This window comes from Halyomorpha halys, unplaced genomic scaffold (genome assembly GCF_000696795.3).
Source record: "Halyomorpha halys isolate HHAL.00 unplaced genomic scaffold, Hhal_1.1 Scaffold379.1, whole genome shotgun sequence".
Taxonomy (NCBI): domain Eukaryota; kingdom Metazoa; phylum Arthropoda; class Insecta; order Hemiptera; family Pentatomidae; genus Halyomorpha; species Halyomorpha halys.
Window position 1 is genome coordinate 51958 of NW_027114859.1, and position 7261 is coordinate 59218.

Genomic DNA, 7261 nt, shown 5'->3' on the forward strand with positions numbered 1-7261 from the left:
ATGAAAATTTTACTTATTACTATTCTTTTCTTTATATAATATCACAGTTTGTGTTATTATTTTGTATCTGTATACGCGCGTATGTAGTTATTTAATTATGGATTAATTCTTATTTCAAGTTAGTGCAAAAAATTACCTTATTTAGAAATTATGTTTCATACCAAAGGAATAGAGCAACTTTGGTGATTTGTTTTATTCTAAATTTCCCCTTCCCATGAGTATCCAACCAAACGATGATTAAGATGAGATGTACCTAGAACAATGCTTTGAATTTTCTTTTTTTTAATAGTGTTTAAATCAAATTATGGGTTTATTATAGGACTTGTGAGATACCACAGCTCAAGTTAAGGAAGATACATAAGTAATTCAACAACTATATTTTTTCAATTATTTTATGTGAAACCCTTCTAATCGGAAACCTCCGTATAATAGAAAAAACAGCTTCCCCGTGATTGTACGTTTTATATAAGCTAAACTATACTTATATTTCGTAACTAATTAGGAAAATGTAACTATAAGATTTTTATTCACTAATTCACTAGCCTTACTATTTTAATTATTGGCTGTATATAGACAGTTAAAATACAGATAAGTTCCAATGTTCTTGATGATTGGTTAAGAGCCCACAAAAATGAATGTCTAACAATAAACGAAGTAAATAGGAAGGAGTGAGTTAAAATAACATTCAATTAAAATTGTTTATTCATTTTTTTATTCAATTTTTTGAATGGGAATATTAAAATGAAATGCTTATGAGGAGTCACTTTGAGATGCATTTAACAACTCATTAACTCAATTCTTCGTTTCGATCCTTAATCAAATGATTATATGCATTTTTCGGTAAGACATAGATTGAAATGAATGAATACTAACAAGAGCGCGAAATTCCATTTAAATAGCCATGTTACTAGGTTTAGACAAAATGTGGAAATTATTTTGATACTAAACTACTCATATGAAGGCTAACCAGAGCATTATATATATACGTCTATTTAAAAAAAAATATTTATATCATTTAAATAATTAAAAATATTTCATTAGTATTCAAAATCATTAAGAATAAAATTAATTATTTAAATAAATTTATCATTATTTAAAAATAAGTAAATAAATTGTTTAAATATGGTTACATCCCTCATTGTTAGGACACATTTTCCTTAATAAATTTTGAGATTTTCTTTTCTCGATATTGAAACACGATTAGTACGTACATAAATCGATTGTATCAATATTAAAACACTAGTGTTGATTAATATATCTATAAGTACATATGATATTATTTTTATTAGCAATAAATATTTAGTCAAATTATATACCAATAAAATATCCAACACTAGGTATAGTATTCTGAAGCCATAAACAAAAACCAACTGTTCCCATTATCATTCAGGTAAAGCCCATATGACTTTATCTAATCTTCCCAGAGACGCTTTGTCCCGCCTTACCTGTCGAACTAGTCAAATATTTAAAGTTGTTTTAGTGATATATATTTATCCTCAGCGTTATCTGTGACATATAGGGCACGTCACATAACGTTCCATTTTATTTTTCTTATTTATGAAAGTCATTTATTTATTAAGTATATCGGCCTATTTCGATTTTCATTATCATTTTCATAATCATAAGATGGCAATTTTAATAAAAATAAGGATATTTGCAAATGATGAAGTACAGTTACTAGACCAACTATTTTCCAAGAAGGTGATTTCGTCAGAATGACGCTAGACTGCCAGATGTTTCCATAATTAAGGGCACCTACTTTCTGAGGTTGTATTAACAGACCCACAGGGTTGATTCACGGCTACAGTATGATAAGTAATTACTTCTGCTACCGATAAAATACATACTTTTTAAATTACTAAACAAATATCAGTAATTAAAAAGACTCACTTTTTTCTGATGAAGTATTTCAGCAGTCGCTCATAACTTGATTTCTGTAACAAAAAAAATTACCCGTGTAATAAAATTCAATAACATAAAACATAAATGCATATTATAATAAGGTCTGCCAAATACAAAAGTCAGACAGTATAGAATCCTAACCAAACCTGTTTGATAGGTAAATTTTCTTTTTCTATCGCTAACAGTACAATAACTAGTTTTAGATATATATGCATATATATTTATTCTAGGAGATAAAAATGTATTTATGTAGATTGATTTCAATTGATTAGGTAAGGTACACAATGAAATATAAGATTTTTCAAAATTTTGATATTATAAATCAAAGGTTTAAGTATAAATTTATTTATTTGTTTTTAATTGATATGTGTTAATATGTATGTGTGCCGAGGAAAATACGTTTGCGCATGTGTAGGCGAAAATAGTAGACATAATAAAATAAAATCTGTAGGGGTTTAACAGGAAACCAACCCCTGCACGTATTTTTCTGGAAACTTTTAAATAATACAGTGTTATAAGCATACTTTGGTAGAGTTTTAGCAATTCATCTTTGTTCTATTTTTAATTCAATTCTGGCATTTATTCAATATTTGATATATTATATTATTTTATTTCTATGATTTTCTTCTATATTACAATAAATGTCAATTGTTCTATATTACAAATAATAACTATTATGATTCTTTAATACTTTCATTTAGGAGATTAATATAGCTTTCTTAAAATCCATAAATATTCATTTGTATATAAATTTAGTTGGAATAGATTATAAACACCTACGTGTAAAACATATATCGATTGGTGTAAATAAAAAACGAACTGTTTTAAAATGCAATTCTAAAATTCGTTTTTATATAGTTAATTTTTATAAAGTTTTTTTTAAATATATTTTTCAAGAACTATTAGAAGTAATATTTAAATACAATAATATTTTTCTCATTTTTCACACACATCACCCTCTCCTAAAAGTATAAGGTTTCACCAGTCAATGATTAGTTTCAGGATTTTAATTTTAAAAAAAACATGGTTTTTGTTGTTTTTTTCAACAAATAGAGACTGTGATAAATGAATTTTAATGCGAATATTGACTAATTAGGTTGTTGATTTGACCTCGCCAGAATAGCCTGCATGAAGTTGAGTTTTTAAATCATATAATTCCAAAATTTTGTTAAGTAGATTGTCCTTGAAGATGACCGGATTGGCCGAAACGTTGGACTTTTAAGAAAAATAAAATGTGTTGAGTCTAAAATGGATAGAAATTAAATTATTTATTTTAACAAAATTAACCAGTCTCAAGAAAGTATTTAAGATTATACAATAATATTTATTATTTTTACTCTATCATAAAAATAACTGTAGATAATAATACATAAAAATTGATCTATGGCAGTACTATATGAACGGATATTTCGTAATGTGTGTATTTGATGCTTGAAAAGAAATATTTATTTTTTAGCACCTACCCAAGTAAGAACGAGTAGCTTTATGCCAACGCTGTATACGAACAGACACGAAGAATTACGATGCGACATCTCTGAACATAAATTTCCTTTTTTTTGCCTCAAAACAATTTTTTGTTTTTGTAAAAAAAATTTCATCCGCGAACAGTAACGACTGTCCCGGGGGTGCCAGGGATCACATCACCCTCTAATGCCCTTAATCAGGGCTCCGGGGGTCGCTAATAAACTTTTCTGAAAAATTATTGCTCGTTTCCATCCACCTCTCCAAAAATTACAAAAAAAGAAAATAGCGAGAGAAGTACATTTTTTTCATTTTAATCTGGAGCCTACTTCGGTTGAAATAATTCTAATTGTCTCCGCCTGAATATCAAGATGTGATGAGACCATTAGGACGATTCAAGAATTTAATGTTTTAAATAACTGTTATTAAAGCAATAAAATTTAAATAACAAGAAGTTCAATGACAGCAGTGCTACATCTATTAGACAGGAGTTAATACTATCTTGAGTTTCAGTCTTTCATTGACACAGACCATTTTCTTCATTCAGTCGCTATAAAATCAAACATCCAAAAGACGGTCCAGATGGCGATTAATAACAAAAACAAAATAGTGAAATCTAGTTTTTGAATGCAGATATTACAACTCTCATTTTCATCCTTTTAGGAAACAAAATCTAGGATACAATGGAGTTTAAAATTTTAGAAGTATATTGAATGAAGATGAAGAGAAAAACGTTATTCAAAAAAATTGCAATGCCAGACTGGTCCCAACTGCCCAGATAAATTTACGGCATACATATACCAACTTAATTCTTATAATGCCTAAACATTGTACAGTTAATTTATAATACATGATGGTAATAAATAATTTGTTTGTTCTTCTATGTTTTTCTTTCTATATTTTCATTTTTTTACCTTATTATTCTTTATTTTTGTTTTCATTATTTATGCATGTGTCTAATTATAATTTTCTCCCCCAACCCAATAGATCTATCCCAATTTTACCCTCTTTAAAAAACATAAAATCAAATCAAAATATGAAACATTAATAATAACAATTTTAAATAAGATAACAATAAACACACATGAAAATATATCTTACTTTAACACATAAGAACTATTCAATTAAAATCTAAAGAAAAAACTTAACAACTATCTACAAGGATATAACTATATGCATAAATTAAAATACAAATAATAAATATAAAATAAAAAATATGTTTATATAGCATCATATATAAAATGTAATTGTAACATTAAAAATAGTAAAAATAAATATAAAAATATATACAAAATGATAAATAAAACATACATGATATAAATGAGAGTATAAACTGATTATAGAAACTGAAAATAAAAAACCTAGAAATATGATAAAACTAAATTGAATAAAAAGTAACATGAACAATATAAAACATAAACAAGAATAAAAGTGATAAAAACGACTAAGTACATAAAATTGAATTATATATTTTATGGTATATAACTAGAATTTTAACTAATATGAATCAATTAGCAGTTCTCATATTTATTCCAAACCATTTAGATGAAGCCATCTTCATTTCATTTATATTAATTTTATTATATATGATTTTTCATTATTTTTATTTGAAATGTGACAGTAAAACTTGAACATAAAATTGTAACGTAATGTTTAGATTATAGAATTTGTTTTTTTATCGTGTATCAAACGGCTATTTTTGATAAAAAATAAATATTGTGATTCTCATCTTAACTGTATCTTAATATTAATTACAAAATTTGCCAAAAAAAAATTATATTTTTATACGATTACGGATACTCATGGTGACAATCAATCAATTCCTAGGTCAGAAATAATAAAAATTATCTAGAAGTATTTTATTTATGAATTCTATAAAATATTAAGTGACCACAAAAAATATAAACAAAATATATTTTAAAATATTTTCGTCGCGTTTTTTTAAGTATGCTCACTGTACCTTGTTCCTTGCAATCCAGCATTTATCGACCAAAACTTCGTCATTCAATGAATAGTTTTTAATTTTATATTTTTTATCATGTTTTAATTTCGATTCATCATTGTTCACAAAAATATTTTACATGAAATTTAAGTATTGATCACATTTATACATTTTTTTTTTTTTGCTTAACGACAAAATAATGTAATGAAGCTCTTATCTCTTTGGACTCAGTGAACATAATTATTAAGAAATGTTTGATATTATTGCCTTCCCCCAAACTCTGAATGAAAAATTACTGTCTGAGATGTCATTCAGGAGTAAATAAGTAGAAAGATACGTATACCTAAAAGAAATAATTGTTTTCATGAAGTTTCAATAAGAAAGATAAGTCATTTTCCGAATAAAAAATTATCTTTCCACTTGGAACAGTCATTGATGTATTCGACAGGGAACAATAATGATAGAATCACGAAATGAAGTTTTATCTGAATTTTATTGAAACGTCTATTGAGTCTCATATTTATTATTAAATGCTCTCAACATATTTTTTCAAATGAAGTTAGGAAAAATATAAACACGTGCTTCTAAAATTACTTTTTAACTGCAGTTATCATCTCATTTTTTTTATTTAATTTAAATAAATATTCCAACGTTTAAAATAACATCTAACTACTTAAAAATTCTAAAGATAATTTACATTAATACATTTAAATAATGATTCTAAAATACTTTTTCTATTAAGTTTTTATAATTAATTTTAAAAATTCATGATTTATAATTGGAAAAACTATAAGAGTTAAAAAATAAAAATGAATTTTAAATCAAATACAGAATAATGAAGAGTTATATTTATGGTTTGAATGTTCATAAAATAATACTAACTCTTCAAGTGGAATAAAACTGAATTGTTGCAGTTAAAATATAATCCAAAAGAAGGCTGACTTGAATTATTCAGCTTAAACAACAACAACTAAACAGCGATACTTATTCTTGTAAGACAGCTTGAAAAACAATTCAAACTTTCATAGGCCGTCAAACAACCATCATAACAAGCAGGGCCAGATTAGAATCATCTTATACAACAGTTAGGGGAGCAATAAATTCTGGATTAATATTTAATTCAATTAAATTTTAGATTTTTATTTAAAATAACAATAACAAATTAAAAAAAAAAATTATTGAAATTTACTACTGTACATTATAATACATTCAATAAATTTGATCTCAGTTATAATGGAGTGAAACAGGAGTGTAGAGAATAGCTCATTGGTAGCACTCTAAATAACAAAAGTAAGAATACTTCAACGATACATTATGCATTTTTTACATAAAACTACTTGTATGGAGACATGGATCTTTGAAATGAAACCAAATTATAGACGTTCTAAATATTTATTTTATTTAGGAAGTTTCGACCAGAATCACTTTATACTCAATTAAATAAACTTCTTTAAATGATGACCATAAGTTTTTCGCCCTATAAATAAAAATTTAAAAAGATAATAATAAACTTCTCTGATTCCTTCTTCAAAAAATGGAAGTAAAACAAAAAATCTAAAATACTGAAAAAAAAAAATGTTCTTTCATAATAATTTTTAAAAAATACAAACCCTTACAAAGTATTATAACAAAGTAATATATACTTCTGATTTATAAAATAATAATGGTAATAAAGAGTAGCATAATTTTAAATCATTCACTCTTTTGACAACTTACCGGGACAGCCATAAACAGGGTAATATGTTTATGGGAATCAATCTTCTAATTTGTAGGTATGTAAAGATTTTTCGAAGATACGATATAACATAATGATCCAATTGTAATATTAACTAGACATTGTTTTGCTGTACTACGCTCTTATAAACAGCTGTGATCAACCAAGTAATTCACCTACTAATTATTTATTTATAAACATAGAATAATATATTATTAGTGATTAATTGTATGTTAGATAAT

At 25.6% G+C, this 7261-nt stretch overlaps 1 long non-coding RNA gene across 1 annotated transcript in view; it reads right to left on the reverse strand.

The window, feature by feature from the left end:
- Positions 1 to 1889: 1889 nt before the first annotated feature.
- LOC112210107 (uncharacterized) overlaps positions 1890 to 7261 on the reverse strand; it is an 807761-nt gene continuing 802389 nt past the window's right edge. The window contains exon 6 of the long non-coding RNA XR_010844680.1: positions 1890 to 1934. This is a non-coding gene — a long non-coding RNA (uncharacterized lncRNA). The remainder of the gene's footprint in view (positions 1935 to 7261) is intronic.